This window comes from Equus quagga, chromosome 11 (assembly GCF_021613505.1).
Source record: "Equus quagga isolate Etosha38 chromosome 11, UCLA_HA_Equagga_1.0, whole genome shotgun sequence".
Taxonomy (NCBI): domain Eukaryota; kingdom Metazoa; phylum Chordata; class Mammalia; order Perissodactyla; family Equidae; genus Equus; species Equus quagga.
The window spans coordinates 70,385,084-70,406,452 of NC_060277.1; the positions used below are offsets into that span (position 1 = coordinate 70,385,084).

At 38.5% G+C, this 21,369-nt stretch overlaps 1 pseudogene; it reads left to right on the forward strand.

The window, feature by feature from the left end:
- LOC124247209 (olfactory receptor 1A1-like) overlaps positions 1 to 19,863 on the forward strand; it is a 20,189-nt pseudogene extending 326 nt beyond the window's left edge.
- Positions 19,864 to 21,369: the final 1,506 nt, after the last annotated feature.

The window sequence follows — 21,369 nt, forward strand, 5'->3', positions numbered from 1 at the left end:
CAAAAAAAGGAAGATTGGCAATAGAAGTTAGCTCAGGGACAATCTTCTGCACAAAAAAAAAAAAAAAAAAGAAAGAAAAATTCTTTTAAAGTGAATATCTACTTTAAAAATGGGATACCCGGGACATAAATTCACTGATCTTGTTTTCTTACAACCTAACGTCAGTGGTCTTTGTGATTTACAATCACCTGATGCCAGTATAGACACTTGTTAACTCCTGGGCTCGGGGCTCATTCTGAGCTTGGTCAGTGGAACAATTTCTAATTATGCAGAGTGCTCCTTGCACTGAACATCTTTTGTACTGGAATGTTTTTTCAAAGACCCCAAAATACTATCCTCTCCTTTTCATGTGTAATAAAATTAGTGTGATTTAGGATTCTCCATTAAGTTGTAAGGTCCTGGAGAGCAGAGACTTGTGTCATGTACAAGTAAACGGATGAATAAACTGTATTGTTCACGTGTTTAAGATTTTTCCATGAGGCTTAACAAAGTTTCTATAACATTGAATATGAACCTTAGTTATACGTTAAATGAGTAAACAGTAGAAGTTTGGGTGATGGTACTGGGGTTGGGGAGGAGGGACACCTCTGACTCAAGATTACTCACTTCTTACATATGATTGTCCAGGGCTAATTGTCAACTAGTCACACTGACCAACAGGGATTTTCCCCCCATGTATTGGCTATCTCTGGATTTAGTAAATTCAGCTATAGACACAGCCACCACAGGAGTCAAAAGTGGTGGTTAAGGAAGATCATTACATCCAGCTCTTCACTAATAATTCTGAATTTCTCTCTCTCCTTTCCTGACGAAGTGTCCGTGAAAGAAAACAGCCAGTCCTCTAACTTGGATTTCATCCTTCTGGGAGTTAGCAGTCATCAGGAACAGGAAGATTTCTTCTTCATCCTTTTCCTGTTCATTTACCCCATCACATTGATTGGAAACCTGCTCACCATTTTGGCCATTCACTCTGACATTCGTCTTCACAACCCCATGTATTTTCTCCTTGCCAACCACTCCTTTGTTGACATCTTCTTCTCTTCTGTAACCATTCCTAAGATGCTGGCCAACCATCTCTTGGACACCAAGATCAGGGGCTTCCCCCCAGGCAATCTGCTACATAGACATCTGCAATGTCTGTTTCTTTTGCCGGCAGACATGACAGTTCTTATTGGCATTTTGTGCTCCAGGGAGCGCAAGGGAAATGTCTGGATTCAGCCCATTTCTGCATTGCTGCAATACCCCAAGTCCACTCACTTAATGGATCCAGGTGGCCCCCTCAAGTGAGCACACGGGGATGTTTTCTTGCAATTTCAACCACCTTCCAACCTGGAAAGGAGTTCTTCTGATGGGCATCAACATGTCCTATTTTAATGCACCCCTCAGATTCCCATGGTGATTTCGATAGGGCTGTGCCCCATATGGGCATCCCCTTAGTAGGCTATGTTTCCACTGTCTTGCTGCCTGACCGTATGGCTAGGCCATTGGCCATTGCCCATGAATCAGTAAAAACCCAATTATAGGGGCTACCCCAAATATTTAGCCCTTAACCACATGAGGCTGTAGAACTCTTGAAATGCGCTAGTCCAACTTGAAATTTATAGTAATTGTAAAATACACTCTGGACTTTAAATATTCTAAAATATCTCAATACTATTATAAAATAATGATTGCATGTTGAAATGATGATATTTTGGAATATTGGATTAAATTAACATTATTATTTTAAAATTTTTCAGTTGTTTCTTTTTCCTTTTTTCCCCAGCCTTATTGTTCATCTTTTCAAAACATTAGCTCTTACTTTCGTTGGTCTTTTCTAATGGTTGTTTTTTGGGGTATGGGGGGCTTCTATTTCATTTAGTCCTACTCTAATCTTTTGTATTTCCTTCCTTCTGCTAAATTTGGGCTTAGTTTGTTCTCATTTTTTAGTTTCATGAGGTATAAAATTAGTTTACTATATGACATCTTTCATTTTCCTTTTTAATTGAGGTAACATTGGTTTCTAAAATTATATAAATTTCAGGTGTACATCCTTGTCTTTTGGTATCTGTGGAGATTACATAATGTTCATAGCCCGAAAACTAATTACAATCCATCACCATACACATGTGCCTACTCAACCCTTTTGCCCTCCTTCCTCCTACCATCCCCTCTGGTAACCACCAATCCAGTCTCTGTCTCTGTGTTTGTTTGCTGTTCTTTTTATCTTCTAATTATGAGTGAGATCATATAGTATTTGACTTTCTCTCTCTGCTTTATTTTGCTTAGCATGATACCCTCAAGGTCCATCCATGTTGTCGCAAATGGCAAGATTTCATCTTTTTTATGGCTGAGTAGTACTACAATGTGTATATATACCATATCTTCTTTATCCATTCATCCCTTTATGGGTACCTAGGTTGCCTCCAAGTCTAAGCTATTGTGAATAATGCTGCAATGAACACAGGGGTGCACATATCTTTATGCATTCATGTTTTCATGTACTTTCAATAAATACCCAGCAGTGGAATAGCTGGATATTATGGTAATTCTGCTCTTAATTTTTTTAGGAATCTCCATACTGTTTTCCATAGTGGCTGCACCAGTTTACATTCCCAGCAGCAGAGTATGAGAATTCCCTTTCTCCTCCTCCTCTCCAACACTTGTTAATTCCTGTCTTATTAGATATATCCATTCGGACTGGCATGAGGTGATATCTCAGTGTAGTTTTGATTAGCATTTCCCTAATAATTAAGGATGTTGAACATCTTGTCATGTGTCTGTTGGCCATCTGTATATCTTCTTTAGAAAAATGTCTGTCCAGATCTTTTGCTCATTTTTTAATTGTGTTGTTAGTTTCTTTTGTTGTTAAGATGTATGATTTCTTTATATGTTTTGGATATTAACCCCTCATCAGATACATGCTTTGCAAATTTCATCTCCCAATTTTTAGGTTGTCTTTTCGTTTTGTTGATGGTTTCCTTTGCTGTGCAGAAGCTTTTTAGTTTGACGTAGTCCCATTTGTTTATTCTTTGTGTTGTTTCCCTTGCCTAGTCAGACATAGGACTTGAAGATATGCTACTACGACCGACGTCAAAGAGTGTACTGCCTTTGTTCTCTTCTAGAATTTTAATGATTTTGGGTCTTACATTAAAGTCTTTAATCCATTTTGAGTTAATTGTTGGGTATGGTGTAAAATAATGGTCTAATTTCATTCTTTTGCATGTGGCTGTCCAGTTTTCCCAACACTATTTATTGCAGAGACTTTCCTTTCTCCATTGTATGTTCTTGGCTCCCTTGTCAAAATTTAGCTGTCCATAGATGTGTGGGGTATTTTCTGGGCTCTCAATACTGTTCCATTGATCTGTGTGTCTCTTTTTATGCCAGTACCATGCTGTTTTGGTTACTATGGCTTTGTAGTATATGTTGAAGTCAGGGAGTGTGATACTTCCAACTTTGTTCTTTTTTCTCAGGATTCCTTTGGCTATTCAGAGTCTTTTGTTGTTCCACATGTATTTTAGAATTCTTTGTTCTATTTCTGTGAAAAATGTTCTTGGAACTTTGATAGGGATTGCATTGAATTTGTAGATTGCTTTAGGAAGTATGGACATTTTAACTATGCTAATTCTTCCAATCCAAGAGCACAAAATATCTTTCCATTTCTTTGTGTCTTCTTGGATTTCTTTCAAGAATGTTTTATAGTTTTCAGTGTATGGATCTCTCACCTCTTTGGTTAAGTTTATTCTAGATATTTTATTCTTTTTGTTGCAATTGTAAATGGGATTGTATTCTTAATTTCCCTTGCTGCTACTTCGTTGTTAATGTATAAAAACACAACTGATTTTTGTATGTTGATTTGTACTCTGTAACTTTACCATATTCATTTATTATTTCTAAAAGTTTTTTGGTGGATTCTGTAGAATTTTCTATACATAAAATCATGACATCCGCAAATAGTGACAGTTTCACTTCTTCCTTTCAAATTTGGATCCTTTTTATTTCTTGTCTTGCCTGATTGTTCTGGCTAGAACTTCCAATACGATGTTAAATATGAGTGGTGAAAGTGAGTATCCTTCTCTGGTTCCTGTTCTTAGAGGGAGCTCTCAGTTTTTCTCCACTGAGAATGATGTTACCTATGGGTTTGTCAAAAATAGCCTTTACTATGTTGAGGTACTTTCCTTCTATACCCATTTTATTTAGAGTTTTTATCATAAATGGATGTTGTATCTCTTCAAATGCTTTTTCTGCATCTATTAAGATGATCATGTGATTTTTATTCTTCATTTTGTTAACGTGGTATATCACATTGACTGATTTGCGGATGACAAACCATCCCTACATCCCTAGAATGAATCCCACTTGATCATGATGTGTGATATTTTTAACATATTGTTGTATTTGATTTTCTAATATTTTGTGAGGATTTTTGCATTGGCATTCATCAGTGATACTGGCCTGTAATTTTCCTTTTCTTTTTTTTTTTTGAAGCCCTTGTCTGGTTTTGGTATCAGGGTAATGTTGGCTTCATAGAATTAGTTAGTAAACTTCTCTTCCTCTTCAATTTTTTGGAAGAGTTTGAGAAGGACAGGTATTAAGTCTTCTTTGAAAGTTTGGTAGAACTCACCAGGGAAGTCATCTGGTCCTGGACTTTTATTTTGGGGGAGGGTTTTGATTACTGTTTTGATCTCCTTAGTGGTGATTGGTCTATTCAAATTCTCTACTTCTTCTTGATCCAGTTTTGGAAGGTTTTGTGATTCCAAGAATTTATCCATTTCTTCTAAACTATCCAATTCTTTGGCATATAGCTTTTCTTAGTATTCCTTTACAATCTTTTGCTTTTCTGAAGTGTCCATTGTAATTTCCCTTCTTTCATTCCTGATTTTATTGGTTTGAGCCTTCTCTCTTTTTTTCTTGGTGAGTCTAGCTAAAGGCTTGTGAATTTTGTTTATCTTTTCAAAGAACCAGCTCTTAGTTTCATTGATTTTTTTCTGCTTTTTTTTTTTTTAGTCTCTATTTCCTTTATTTCTGCTCTGATTTTTATTATTTCCTTCCTTCTACTGATGTGGGGCTTTGTTTGTTCTTCTTTTTTCCACTCCCTTTAGTGCACTATTAGAGTGTTTATTTGGAATTTTTTTTGTTTGTTGAGGTAGGCCTGAATTGCTATAAACTTCCCTCTTAGAACTGCTTTTGCTCTATCCCATACATATTGGCATGCCATATTTTCATTTTCATTTGTCTCCAAGTATTTTTTTATTTCTTCTTTGATTTCTTCCTTGACCCAATCATTGTTCAGAAGCATTTTGTTTAATCTCCAAATATTTGTGGCTTTTCTGATTTTTTCCCTGTAATTGATGTCTAGTTTCATACTTTTCTGGTCAGAAAAGAAGCTTGGTATCATTTCAGTCATCTTGAATTTATTGAGACTTGTTTTGTGGCCTAATATGGGATCTATCCTGGAGAACGTTCCATGTGCATTTGAAAAGAATGTGTATTCTGTAGTTTTTGGATGGAATGTTCTGTATATATCTACTAAATCCATCTTGTCTAATGTCATTTAAGGCCAGTGTTCCTCTACTGATCTTCTGTTTGGATGATCTATCCATTGGTGTAAGTGGAGTCTTAAAGTCTCCTACTATTATTGTGTTGCTATCTATTTCTCCTTTTATGTCTGATAATAATTGCCTTATTTAGGTGCGTCTATATTGGGTACATAGATGTTTAAAAGTGTTATAGCCTCTTGTTGAATTGTTCCCTTTATCATTATGTAGTGCCTTTCTTGCCTTTTGTTACATTTTTTGTTTTAAACTCTATTTTGTCTGATATAAGTATTGCTACCCCAGCTTTCTTGTCATTGCCATTTGCATGGAGTATCATTTCCATCCCTTCACTTTCAATTTGTGAGTGTCTTTAGGTCTGAAGTGTGTCTCCTGTACGCAGCATATAGAAGGGTCTTTTTTTTTTTATTCAATAGGCTACCCTATGCCTTTTGATTGGAGCATTAACTCCATTGACATTTAAGGTAGCTCTTGATAAGAATATACTTATTGCCATTCTGTTACTTTTTTTTCTGGGTGTTTAGTAGTTCCCTGTTCCTTTCTTCTCTTGCTCTCCTCTCTTGCAGTTTGATGGTTTTGTTTAGTATCACTCTGGGGTTTCTTTCTCTTAATTTTTTTTTTGTATTTATTATAGGTTTCTGGTTTGTGATTATCATGAGGTTCATATATAATAACCTATGTATATAGCAATCTATATTAAGTTGATGGTCTCATTAAGTTTGACCTCTTGCTAAAAGCCCTATTCTTTTACTCCCCTCCTCCCACATTTTATGTTTTTGATATCAAGTTTAACCTCCTTTTTGTGCCTGTGTATCCATTACTTTCTTATCATGGAAGTAGATAATTTTATTACTTTTTCTTTTCACTTTCAAATTAGTTTCATAGGTGGTTGATCTGCTACCTTTACTGTATATTTGCCTTTACCAGTGATTTTATTGTTTGGGATTTTTTTTAAATAATTTTCTTATTCCTATTTGTGGTTCTTTTCCTCTTAAATAAGTCCCTTTAGCATTTCTTGTAAGGCTGATTTCTTGGTGATAAACTTCTTTAGTTTTTGCTCATCTGTAATACTCTTTCTCTCTCCTTCCATTCTGAATGATAATCTTGCCAAGTAGAGTATTCTTGGTTATAGTTTTTTTTCTTTCAGCACTTTAAATATATCATGCAACTCCCTTCTAGCCTGTAAGGTTTCTGATGAGAAGTCAGCTGGTAACCTTATGGGGTTTCCTTTTACGTAATTTGTTGCCTTTCTTTTGCAGCTTTTAGGATTCTCTCTTTATCTTTAATTCTTGACATTTTAATTATAATGTATCTTGGTGTGAGCCTCTTTGGGTTTATCTTGTTTGGTGCCCTCTGTGCCTCCTGTACCTGGATGTCTGTTTCCTTCCTAGGTCAGGAAAGTTTTCAACTGTTATTTCTTCAGATAGATTATCTCCCCCTTTGTCTCTCTCTTCTCCTTCTGGAACACCTATAATATGGATGTTAGTGTGCTTGATATTGTTCCAGAGGTCCCTTAGGCTGCCATTTTTCTTTTTAATTCTTTTTTCTTTTATCTGTTCAGCTTGGGTGATTTCCTCTAGTCCTTCATCCAGCTCACTGGTCCATTCTTCTGTATCATCTACTCTGCTATTGAGTCCCTCTAGTGAATTTTCATTTCCAATATTGTATTCTTCACCACTGATTGGTTCTTTCTTATATTTCCTAATTCTTTGTGGAAGTTCTCACTGAATTCAACTATTTCTCTCCTGAGATCAGTGAACATCCTTGTGACAATTAATTTGTACTCCTTATCAGATAGATTGTTTAACTCTGTGTCAATTAGTTCTTTTTCTGAGGATTAGTCCTATTTCCTTATTTGGAGCATATTCTTTTTCCCCCTCATTTTGTGTCTTTCTCTGTGCTTGTATCTATGTATTATTCAGATCAGCTACCTCTTCCAATCTTACAGAGATGGCCTTATGTAAGAGATGCCTTATGAGGCCCAGCAGTGTGCTTCCCTCTAGTGACCAGTTCCACATGTTCCAGGAGTGTCCCCTATGTGGGTTCTGTGATTCCTTCTGTTGTGGCAGGGCTTCTCTTGCTTCAGGTGCAAGGGGAGGCTAGGCTGTCCCCCTGGCTGGCTGGTGGTAATGCTCAACTGCGTGTGGCTGCTATGGTCCCTTCAGTCACTTTATCAGGTATGGGGAGCCCCAGCACAGTTGGCTATAAGGTCTAATAGCACATTCCTGCTGCAGTTTTTCTGTTAAGTGAGTAGGCCTTAGCATGGCTGGTTGCTAGGCACAAGGGCTTACAATTGCTGTAGACTTCCAGCCTGCAAGGCTGTTGTCAGCTCTCTCAGGAGTACAGCTGGGTGGGGTTGGTCCCAGGTGTAGCAGCAGACAACTGTTTCAGGCACTCAAAGTTGGGGCTGATCCCCTATGTGACCATTTAAGAAGCACAAGTCTGCTACATCTGACAAGCTCCACTCCCTGCAGGCCCACACACCCTGTCAACACAGTCCCACCCCATGCACATGCCCTGACCCACTAAAGCAGACCCAGTTGCCCCACTACAGAGGCCCCACACACTCCACCAACACAGCCTGCCCCTTGTATTCACCCTGCCCCTCAGACACACCCTGCCCCACAGAGGCAGACCCTCTCACTCCAACACGGAGGTCCAACACACTCCACCCATTTGGGCCCACAAGTTGCCCAAGGGCTTGCTGTTGAGTGGAATCAGTCCCTAGGGCAGGCTACTTGCCTGGCTGAGCTGGATTAAATCAGTCCTCCTGTGGGTGGGGCAGACCCCTGCACTAACTGGCCAGGGTAAAAACTCCACTGGCGTAGGCCAGCATCTTTGTCAGCACACCTGTACTAAGTCATAATAATGGCTGCCACCAATGTCTCAGTCCTTAGGGAGGTGGTCCCAGGCTGTGAGGTCTCACTTCTCGCCAAGTCGTGCCCACAGCCTATCAAGTGAGTCTCTTTTCACCAAAGGACTGTGGACCTTTCTTTCTGGTGATTTTAGGTTGTTTTCTGAAATAGATGAATTTGTGTATGGGTCTTTTAAGAGCAGGCTTTTTTTTCCCCTATGTCTGATAGCTTTTCTGTGGGTATTCCTCGTTGTTGATAATAGACAGCAAAGCCACATCTTATGGCACTCTTCTCAGCTTCACTTAGTCCAAAAGCCGCTTATTGTGGTTATGCGCTCCTTCTCCTACTCCTCCAGAAAAGCTTTGTACCTTAAGATTGCTCCCTGCCATGAAGCACCACAGCTAGAATGTGGCTTTGTCCTCTCCAAAAAAAAATTTCTTCCTTTTTCACCTCAGTCAGCACTGCCCCCTGTTGTGGGTGTTCTTTTTATACAGTTTTCAGTTCTCTCTCAAGAGTAATTGTTCCAAGAGTAGTTGTAAGTTTGTTGTCTGTATGAGGAGGTAATTTCAGAATCCTCCTACATCTCCATCTTCCGAGCAATCCTCTATTTTTTCTTAATATATTTATTACAATAAATTTCTCTCTCAAAGCTGTTTTTGCAGCATCCCGTAGGTTTTGGTATGTTGTGTTTCCATTTTCATTTGTTTCAAATATACTTTTAATTTTCCTTTGATTTCTTATTTAACCCATCAATTGTTAAAGAGTATGTTTTTTACCTTCCACACATTTGTGTTTCCAGTTTTCCTCCTCTTACTCATTTCTCCTTTCATATCATTGTGGTCAGAAAAGACACTTGGTATGTCTGATTATTTGCTTATCTTTACTAATATGTTGCATATTTTCATATGTTTTTATGCTGCTAATTTGTGACCTTTCATTTAAGCTTGAATAACTCCTTTGAGACTTTCTTGTAAACCAGGTCTAGTGGTAATGGACTCCTTCAGCTTCTGTTTGTTAGAAAAAGTCTTTGTCTCACATTCATTTCTGAAAGACAACTTTATGGGGTAAACATTCTTGGTTGGCAGTTGCTTTCTTCCAGCGGTTTGAATTTATCACCCCATTATCTCCTGGACTGCAAGGTCTCTGCTGAGAAATCTGCTGATATCTTTGGGGAGGGTTCTCTTTTATGAGAGAAATTTTTTCCTCTTACTTTTCTTATGAATTTACTTTTCTGATGTCAATTTTGCCTAAAATGTCAATTAAAATATTTTTTCTACTCTTTATTAATTTTTGTCTGCTATTTCAAGTTTCACGTAAATTTATTTCCATTTTATACTGTCTCCTTTTTTGATGTCTTAAGAACATGAAAAAAAGTAATTTCTAAAAAATTTTTTCTTCTCTTTCTCAAATTTCTTTCAAGTATAAGTTTTTCCTCCAAGTATTTAAGACGGTATTCCTCTTTTCTTACTCTGCAAATATATTTCATAGATTTTTAAAAACATCTTCAGTGAGAAGGATTTACCAAGCCTGGAATTTGCCAACAGACAATTAAACTTAGTTCCTTTCAGCAAAGCAGTTTTTACCTTTGGAGGGAGGAGAAGGTCAGAGATTCCTTTGATACATAAAGAAAGCTGTAGTCACTTTCCACAGAAAATATTTTGCAAATGTTTGAATGTTAAAGTATCATTTTCTTCATAGTTTTCTTATATGTCGTTGCACAATTCCTTGCCTCTAATGGGTACTCAGTAAACAAAACTTGAATGTAGTAAGAGATACCGAGAAGGACACCAAGAACAAAATGTGGTTACCAAGAAGAAAATATTATCATGGGATGTCATCTTTTCTGTATCTGAGAGTCCATGTCCTGGACACTGGAGCATGATCTCATCATGGAGAAGGTAACAACAGAGCAAATAGGAGGCATAAACTGAAGCATGTCTAGAGGAAAATGTCATTCAACATTCAGAGTACTGTCCAACATTTACATGACTAGTAGTAAAATAAATACTTGATGGGTAATATTACAGGCAATAAACACAGTAGTATAGAGATTGTAAAATAACAGTTGACAACGACTAAGTGCTAATTATTTGCCATGCTTGATTTAAGAACTTTTTAGACATTAATTCATTTGATACTCATAACAGCTTTATGGGGGTGTTGTGATTGTTGCTGTTGCTATTCCAATTACAGAGATGAGTAGCTACACTAAATAAATGTCTAAGGTCAGTTACAGGCAGTAAGAGGCAGAGCCTGGACTGAAACCCAGCCAGAGTTCACAGTCTTCACCATGGTCCTCTGCAGAAAGGTAGTGACCTCTCTGCCACAGGAAGGGCTAAATCATGGCATAATTACATTAATCAGAACTGTTATAAAGGTGATACATACACGAAGTGGACTAGATAACATCTAGTTCCAAATTCGGAGACTTCCTGTCAAAATACTAGAAAGAAAGAAAGTTTAACTTCCACCATAACCGTCCTCAAGGCAAATCATAGACAAAAGATGAAATACAATTCTTTGCACATTTAACACCAGAAAGGCTTCAGCACAGCCTAGAATAAAGACCAGGAGCTCAGTTGTAGCACAGCCCTAGTATCTCAAGGAGTGGTTCCAGTTTGTGCTGAACAGCAGAGGAGAGAGGTCCCCGTTTCAACAAAGAGGCTAGAATAGGTCAACCCAGAGCTTGGATCCAGAAGACATCTCTCTGGAAAACCCTCCAACCATCCTCCCTTCTAGAAAAGAATTCTGGGAATTATTACTCTTGAGAACCACTGTGTCCCCTCAGAGAATAGCTGTAAGAGTGTGTAATGAGTCTCAGCAATTTCTCTGATTATAGTCAGAATAAAGATGTAGGGGGTGCTGTTTCAAGAGACTTTGTAATCTGGTGAATAATTCACAATTTTCTTTATCCTATGACCCATCCTGCTTCCTTGAGGAGGAAACTAGAATCCTCATCTTCACACTCCATCCAGAACAGCTCTTTCCAACCCTTCTGCTCCTTGGTTGGAAAACTTGGGACTCCTCTTTCCAAATCATCCACTCCTATCTCCTCTGCCTCAGGAAAGAGGACCAGAGATCCACTACCAGGAATACTCCTGGCACTTTCTGCAGCATGCCTGCCTCCAAAAAGGGATGCTAAGAGGTGCTAGACCAGCTGGCTGTAAACTTCCCATTTGTGGAAGAGGAGTGAAGGCCACAGGACCAGGATCCTTTTTGACAGCATCTGAGCTTGATGAGGATTTTTAGGCTGCTTAATTTTAAAACAGTTTATGATGAGGATTTTTAGGCTGGTTACTTTTAAAACTACAGATAAGAAGCAGGCTCCAAGGAGTGGAATTTGTTTGCCCTTTGATCAGAGACAATTGCATTTGTGAAGGAAATCTCCATGCCTCCCTCTCTGGAATTGGTTTGCTCCTTTGTTGGGAAACATTTACATTTCTAAGGGAAACCTCTATCTGTGAAGATGCCTCCCTCTCTGAGCCAGGAGGAAGGGGGGATGGCCTTATCTCTGGAAACTCTTAATGGGGAAGGCAAGAACTTAAGTTGTTTACTGTCTGGCAACCTCATGTAACTGACCCTCCCCCCGACAAATCCTCCTTTGTCTTTAGCCGAGGATAAAATTCAAGCGGTGACTTCTGCCATTTACTCAATCCGGTTTGATTCTTATCTACCATTTTAGCTTTTTACATATTCTTTGTCTTGTAAAGAGATAACTCACATGCCCATGCCTTAAATTTAGCCCTAACCCTCAACTAGGGGCAGCAGCAGGATCTCTGACTGCCCGTGGGTCCTGTCCCCACGCACCAGCTCTGCCTGCCCATGGGTCCTGTCCCCATGCCAGCGGGGGCAGCAGCAGCGGCTCTGCCTGCCCATGGGCTCTGTCCCCACGCCAGCGGGGGCAGCAGAAGTGGCAGCAGCAGAAGCTCTGACTGCCCATGGGTCCTGTCCCCATGCTATTCCACACTATTCTATTCTCTAAATAAAAGAGCACTACTGCCAGATCTTGAGAGTCTAAGAAATCTTTCTTTTGACTCCTCGGCTCACCGACCCCGCATCAAGCTGACTCTCCACGTAGGGGCCATGGATGTGGAGACAGTGTCTTTATGCCAGTGACATCAGAGGATAGACAGCCAGCAAGTGCACTACCTGCATTATCTCCTTCGATCCTCACAACATCCTCAAGAGGTAAGTAGAATTATTTTGTCATTTTATCAAATGAAAACAACGGTGAATTTTTTCTAAAGTCACACAGAGAGGTAGTGACAAAACTAGGACTCACACATTGGCCTGAATCCAGAACTCAAGGTCTCAAGACTGGATGGACAAAACACAGAGAGAGAGAGAGACAGTACCCTGCCCTTCTGACAATGGTTATCATTGGGCCCTTAACCATGAAAAACAGAATGAGGAAGGAGTAGTTTTGGTTATCTCAGCCCTGAGCTCTCCACCTCCCTAAGTAATATTGTGTGTGTGTGTGTGTGTGTGTGTGTGTGTGTGTGCACGTACACTCGCATAACCCTATTGACTTAGGTGCTACAAATCCACCTTATACAGCCACGTTCAATGGTGGATACCAACACTCTCAGTCAGAAAATTATGTTGTTTCATTGTCAAAGCACTTGGAAGATATTTCTTTGGCCTTGTCTGCCAACCCTTATGCCAAGAGGAAGCATTTGGCCTCTTGTGTCCCTGAAAAAGTGTCCTCAGCACTGTCACACTTATGTGACAGATATCTCAGAGCACAAACACTTTACAGGAAAACGGATTTCAGCAGCCCAGCACTTCCTGGAACTCTGGCTTAATCAGCCTCTAGCATCCATGCTGATGCATCTCCTGGCTCCTCTCCCTGGGGGCATCTGGTTCTTTTATCTTTCTTTTCAAAGTTTCAGCAGAAATCATCTCTCCCTGTAATGATACCTTAACATCTAACACTATGGATCCTCAAGTTTCTGGGCTCAGAAACTTCTCTCCTCTGGTTCCTTGTGTCTTTAGTTCTCACATTGATTATACCAATCACTTCTTTTCTGGTGCAGATCTTTTCTTACCTTCTTTAACTCTTGTTTTATTTTTTTATCAACTTGTCGTTGTCTTTGCACCACATTTGTCATTCAGCATGTTGCCTTTTTCATCATTTTATGTACCCAAATACCTGTGTTTGTATTAAACAAAAGAGTGCATATCCCTATCACGAGAAAGCATAATGCAGTCCACATCCACTATATTAATTTTTGTTATGTAATGAATAAAGTATAAAGATCTTATGTTGCTTCAAAATTCTCCACAATATAACCCCAAACTTCTTTTCCAGGCTGATTCCCCACATTTGTGTGATTTCTCCACTATCCCTTGGCTACCCAGGAAGAGGGAAGTAAAAGTATAGACATGTTGTCTTGGGTGCACGGCCATGGGGTGTATGCTGGTGAGAGATGAAAGTGCCAGAACTGGGCTGGCTACTACACAGAGGGTAAGAGGCTGGAGATCACCATTGGTTCAAAGAGCAGGTGTACACAAAATGAATGAGCAGGGAGGGGTGGCATCGGACAATTAAAGAACATAGCAAAATAGTGTCAAAATCTATCCCTACTTGCATCCACTTACTACTTTTCTTCCTATAACCTGAACCTTTTTTCATTATAACCTTCACTCTTAGCATGATATATGGCCCCTGAATCCCTCTTTCCAGCATGAACTTCTGTTTATTCTCAACCTATTCAAAACCAACACTCTATCTCCTACATCCAGTGAAAATGGACTTGAGCCACCCAGCTCTTTAGCCACACTCTGAACCCAGTTATCATCAAACCTTTAAAATCTTTATTTTAAATTAGTTTCTTATGACCTTGTTAAAATATCAGAATGACAAAGACATAACAAAAACTCATCACCTAGGTTTAACAAATGTAACATTTCGTGATATTTGCTCCAAATTTTTTTTCAAGATTTTTTTATTTTTCCTTTTTTCCCCCAAAGCCCCTCGGTACATAGTTGTGCATTTTTAGTTGTGAGTCCTTCCAGCTGCAGCATGTGGGACACCACCCCAGCATAGCCCAACAACCAGTGCCATGTCCGCGCCCAGGATTCGAACCAGTGAAACCCTGGGCCACCGAAGGAGACCGCACAGACTTAACCTCTCGGGCACGGGGCTGGACCCCAAGTTTTTTAAACAAATAAATTTTACAGATATACTTGAAATTCTCTTTGCCCCATTCAAAATCTTATTTTCCTCCCTCTCACTCCAGAGGTAACCGGTTTTCCAGAGTCGGTATATACTCCCAGTCAAGATTTATATTTTTACTACATGAACATGTATTATTTTAGGTATCAAAATGTGTATATATTGTGCGATACAGAATATATCTTCCAGTAATTTGCTTTTCCCGTCCTATTTTTTTAAATTTGTCCACATGAATTCATTCACTTTTACTGTTGTACAGAATTCTTTCATAAGAAATTGACACAATTTACCTATCCATTCCTCCATGGGTAGGCCATTTCCAAGTTTCCTCTATGACAGTACACAGCCCTGTGAATGTGTTCATGAACACATATGCCAGAGTTTCTCTAGGGTCTAACCTAGAAGTGGAATTGCTGGGTCACAGGTGGATGAATTTCAGCTTTCCTAGAGATGGGCTAATTGTTCTTCAAATGGCAATACTAATTTTTCCATTTCTTCCCAATACATGAAATTTTCAGACTTTTATACTTTTACATGTTCCGAGATGAGGAATGTTAAATTAAATTTTGTTTTAATTTGGTTGAACATCTTTCCTTTTGTTTATTGGCCAGACCAGCTTCTCCTTCTACGACTTGCCTATTCAAGCCTGCTGTCCATTATTTCTTACTGGGTTTTGGTCTGTTTCTTACTAGTGTGTACGACTCATGCATGCTGAATACTAATCCTTTATTGATTATGTGTGTAGTAAATACTTCTTTCCACTCCATGATTTGCCTTTCCCCTTTCTTTTTAGTGTTTTTTTTAACACAAATGTTTTAAATTTAAAGTAGTCTAAGTTTAACATATTTTTCTTACGTTTTGTATGTTCTGTGCCTGCTTCAAGAAATTAACTCTTTCCCTGATATCATAAACGCATTTTTCTGTAAATTTTTTCCAGCTTTATCAAGATATAATTGTCATATAATATTTTATAAGTTTAAGGAGTACAATATGTTAATTTGATATGCTTATATATTCCTCTAAATTTTTTGAAGTTTTGTTTTTCACAATTAATTCTTTAAGAACTATTTTTCTGTATAACGTTTTAGGTATGGGTATCTCATTGTTCCAACACTCTACAAAACTGGTCAGTCAAAATGGTCATCCTTTCTTTGTGCATTTCTAAACCAACCCATGTTATATACCAACTTCTAATAAATGCTTGATCTGCGTCTGACTGTCTATCCTGTTACGTGAATCTACATTTCACTCCCTCCACCAGTACTACTCCGTGATTTCAACTACCCTAATAAATCATTTTGACACTTAATGGGGCAATTCCTTCCTCCTTATTCTGTATCCTTGAATTGTCTTAGCTCCTCTTGGCTCCTTATTCTTCTGCAGGTGAAATTTAGTGTTTAAAAAATCTTGTGATATTTTGATTGGAATTGCATTGAATTCATACCTTAATTGAAGGAGAACTGAAATTTTTACCACATTGATTCTCATCATTAACATTGCTTATCTCTGCATTTTTTCAGATATTCCTTTTTTGTCCTTCAGTAAAGTTTTGAAATTTTTCAAACCAGTTGGACTTCTTTTGTTAGAATTATTTCTGGATTCCTTAATATTTTCTACTGCTATTGTGAATGAAGAGTATTTTTTAAATTATATTTTCTGCTTTAGTATTATTTAAGTATAAGAACAGTATTGATTGTTTTTAATATTGGTTTGTGTCAAACAAACTTGCTGTTATCTCCAGAGATTTCCTAGGGAATCCTTGATTGATCTAGAGATTCCCTTGGATTTTATTTGTACACAATCATATTTTCTGTGAATTTTATCCTTTTGTTCTTTCCTTTCAAATTCTAACATGATGAAAAATTTTTCTACTATTATTTCACACATAGGGCAACACTTCAAGTGTTTTTTGCAGAGATCTCAATTAGCTCTCTACTTCATGCAGATCTGTGGCACATCTCCTGTACCAGAGGGGAATTAACACGTGAGACAGTCGCCTTTAGTGCCATATTTTTGAGTGGAAACCCCAAGGAGGCACAACAGCATCAGCTATAGCTTATAACTCTTGCTCTGAGTTTTCATTTTTTTTTTTTTTCTCATATCTATGTATTCCTATTTCTTTCTTTTAGGTCTGGCTATGTGTGTTTTGTATTAATGTCTACATTTATCTAAAATTTCTATGTATTTTAATTAGAATGGGACCTAGTGACATTAGCTTGGCACACTATGTTGCTAAGAACACCACCTCCAAAATATTACACTTCCACACTATGTGAAATAACAATAGACTCTGAGCCGTTTATCTTTATTGAACCCTCCCAACCCTGAGATACTGTGATTCTGTGTTAAGATAGGGTAAGACATTTCAAGAAAGGAAACCAAATTTCTCTAGGTACAGAGATGAAAAAGCACATCATATTTGGGGGAAATATAATTTAAACTGAATCCAGATGCCTAGCCTATATTTCACATGCATACTATAGGATACATCAAGAATTGGTGATTGAATTAATTATAGATTGAATTAATTATTGAGTACAATTCTCTTTAGAAAAATTAGTGAATTCCTTAAGATATCCTGGACTATAGTAACAAAGACATGACAAAATGTGTAACGGTTTAAACAGAATAAAAGTTTATTTCCCTCTTATATAACTGTCCCAGTTATGAGTGTCTTCTTGGTGGATGGTGGCTCTCCTGGATGTGGAGAACTAGGGACACAGGTTCATTCCACCATGTGACTCCACCATCCTGTTCAGCCTCCTGGCCATTTCCATCCAGCTGGCACAAGGGGGAAAAGAGTGTGGAGAAAGCCCAGAACACATAGGTGGATTGGCTAGAACTCAGTCACATGACCACACTTCAGTGCAAGGGGGTCTGGGAAGTGTAGTCTAATTGTATGTCCAGGAAGAAGAGAATAACATGGATTAGGATGAGCAGCTAGTGGTCTTTGCCATAAATAGTATGCCTCAGAGTGCAAGTGGATCAAAGTGGAGGGAATCCACAGTCAAGCACTTAAGGGAGCACTACAATACTTCAGGGAGAAGATGAAGATGACCAAGTTAAAGTTCTGAGACAGTAAGTAGAAAAGTTGAATTACGTAAGAATTATTTTAAATGAAAAATCAACAAGATCAGATGTAGAAGTAATGGATAAACTGGATGAATGTGCCTGTAAGGATCCCACATGTGGGGAAGCCAAGAAATAAACCTTGATTTAACCTAAGAAATATGAAGTGCAAACTTACTGGTTCTTACAATGATCAATATTCCACAATGATCTCCCTGGGGGTGATAAAAATAAGCAAAGTATGGTTTTTATCCTCAAAAAAGCTTGCAAATTACTCAGGTTGGATGTGCAGAGTATGGGGTATGGACAGACATGTTGGCAAGATGGCTGAAAGTAGAAATATGAGAAAGAGAGATGAAGCTTACAGACGTAGACCTGAGAGTTTACTAAGTAGTAGTTAAAGTGACTATGGAGTTGGATGAGCCACCAAAAGAAAGAAGAAATAAAGGAAAGAGAAGACTGAAGAGAAAGGCTTTCTGATTATCCATATTACAGCGTTACCCAAAGAGATAAACACTATCACTTCTTGGCCTTTTGGCTAAGATCAAGTGAAGAGACACAGCCTATCAAATGAGGTGGTGAAAGTCTTCTTTGAAAATGAGACACTTGGGGAGGAAATTCATTAGGTTTGTTTATGCTAAGACCTAAAGTCACTGGCCCTTGTGATTTACAACCTTCCAGTGTCAGGGTAGATACCTGTTAGTTCCTGGGCTCTGGAATTACTATGAGTCTGGTCATTGGAATAATTCCTAATTTTCAGGCCAATTCTTGTTTTCACACACTCTTTGCATTGAAGTATTTTATCAAAGACTCCAAAATTCTATCCTTTCTTTGCCATGTGTAATAAAATCAGCGTGTGATTCTGACTTCTCCGTTAAGTTATAAAGTCCCTGAGAGCACAGACTATGACCTACATGTTGAATAGAGGATTAATAAATTGTATTTTCCACATATTTGTGTTTTTTCCAGAAGCCTAACAAAGTATGTAGCACATGCAATATGAATATTAAGTATTCGTAAATTGATTAAATCCTAGGTGTTTGGGTGGTGGTGAAGAGATGGAGGAGGATGGACACCTCTGATTCATAGATTTCTCACTTCTTAGACATGAGTGTCCAGGGCTAATTGTTGATTAGTCACACTGACCAACAAGGATATTTTCCCAAAATATTGGATATCTCTGGATTTAGCAAATTCAGTTGTAGAGATGGCTGATCATTTGAGTCAAAACTGGTGGATAAGGAACATTGTTACACACAGTAACTTCGTTAATAATTCTGGATTCCTCTCCCCTTTCTTAACAAAGGAGCCATGAGAGAAGAAAACCAACCCTCTACCCTGGATTTAATCCCCCTGAAGTTACTGGTCAGCATGAACAAGAAGACTTCTTCTTCATCCTCTTCCTGTTCATTTACCCCATCACATTGGTAACCTGCTCATCATCTTGCCCATTTTCTCTGACATTTGCCTTCACAAACCCATGCACTTTTTCCTTGCCAACTTCTCCTTTGTTGACACCTTCTTCTCCTCTCTTATGATCCCTAAGATGCTAACCAACCATCTCTTGGACACCAAATCCATCTCCTTTGGGGGATGCCTAACACAAATGTATTTCCTGATTGTCTTGGGTAACACAGATAGCTGCATCTTGGCAGCAATGGCATATGATCGTGCTGTGGCCATCAGCCGCCCGCTTCATTACACAACAATTATGAGCCCACGGTCTTGTGTCCTGCTAATTGTTGGGTCTTGAATGGTTGGAAAGCCAATGTCCTCCCCACACTCTGCTCACTGCTAGTCCGTCTTTCTGTGGCAACCAGGAAGTAGCCAACTTCTGTGACATTACTCCTTTGCTCAAGCTGTCCTGTTCTGACATATACTTCAATGTGAAGATGACGTACATAGGTGTTGGTGTTTTCCCTGTGCCATTACTATGCATCATCATCTCCTATGTTCAGGTCTTTTCAACAGTCTTACTTCATCCGCCAAAGATATGTGTAAAGCCTTCTCCACCTGTGGATCCCACCTCAAAGTTGTTTCTTTGCATTATGAGACAGTCATGGTAATGTATTTCTACCCTCTGACTAGTTATAACCTAGAGAATGTAGTGATAACTGTGATGTACAGGGCAGTGAGCCCAATGTTAAATCCTTTCATTTATAGTCTGAGGAATCAGAACATGAGGACTGCCCTGGGGAAACTCTTCAACAAGAGAATCTCCTCATAACTAATGTGAGGTCATACATCAGAGACTGCAGTTACCCATTAGGATGCATTGAAAATTCCAGTCCCAGTGTTCTCCCACTCCAAGGAGGCGACTTTGATCTTTCTAGTTAGAAATTCTTCTTCTTAGAAGTTAGAAATAATTTATTATATATCTTAGTGAAATTATCCCTTTGCACACTTTATTGTCCTTTTGGCAGAGTGGCAGCACAGGAATATTGGTTTCATTTCTCAGCTAAGCTACTGAGTAGCAGAGCAAAATTGAGAAGATCTGAAGCTCAGTTTCTACATCTACGTTAAGAATACCAACATCTGCTCCACCACTGTCACAGGATGTGAGGATCACACTGGTCCATGATTTGAAGGCTATAAATCACTATTTGAATGTCAATTTTTATTGGGCTATTAGGCTTAATCACCCCTACTATGCTTACAAGCCTCCTAGGGCAGGAGACGTCTTAATGAATCACTGTAACTTTCACAATATAAGGTGTATACAATAATTCTTGGTGGAAAGCGGCATGAACAAATGCAAAGATCAGTCTCTGAACTGTAATCTGGTAATGATCAGACATAAGCAGACCAGACATTATTTGCCATCCATTAAAATCTTTAAAGAAACTGACCTGGGGAAATATTTTTGTTCTTCCTGTGTTGTTGATTAAGCTGGACTGTTTCTAAACAGCACAAGATTCTCCCTGAAATATTACTAAAATGACACATCACTAGAGTTATTGCATTTTAAAGTAATAAACATTCTGATTCAATTAAAACAATAAAGTGCTGATTTAATTAATTATAACATGAAATAAAGCTACAGTAACAAAAAATATGGGGTGCCAAATAATAAATGAAGAAAAAGAGCAGGATTGGAAATGATGGGACTATTTTTCTCCACCATGGCCCAGGGAAGATGAGGCTTTGATTCTGGATGATCAAATCTGATTATGTAGGTGGTTTCCCCAAACAAAGGTAGTTAATCCAGCAGGTCACTAAATACACACTAAGGAACTCCACTACCTAATATTGGATTCTGTTCATGAGAAAATCATAAATTGTTTTCAAAATATTAGAAATATATAAGTGATGGTCCTTAAATATCATATTTCCAAACAGGATAATTTTTTGAAAGGTAGATTAAATGTATCTTAGAACAGTGTGCTAGTTGTTCTATCATCTACTATTTTTAACTGCCAGTAAAAATATAAAATTATTGAGGCCAGCCCCATGGCACAGCGGTTAAGTTCACACCTTCTGATTCAGTGGCCTTGTGTTTGCTGGTTTGGATCCCGGGTGTGGACATGGCACTGCTTGTCAAACCATGCTGTGGCAGGCGTCCAACATATAAAGTAGAGAAAGATGGGCATGGATGTTAGCTCAGGGCCAGTCTTCCTCAGCAAAAAGAGGAGGGTTGGTGGCATATGTTAGCTCAGGGCTAATCTTTCTCAAAAAAAAAAAAAAATATATATATATATACACATATCTATATGTAATTATTGTCTTCTATAGA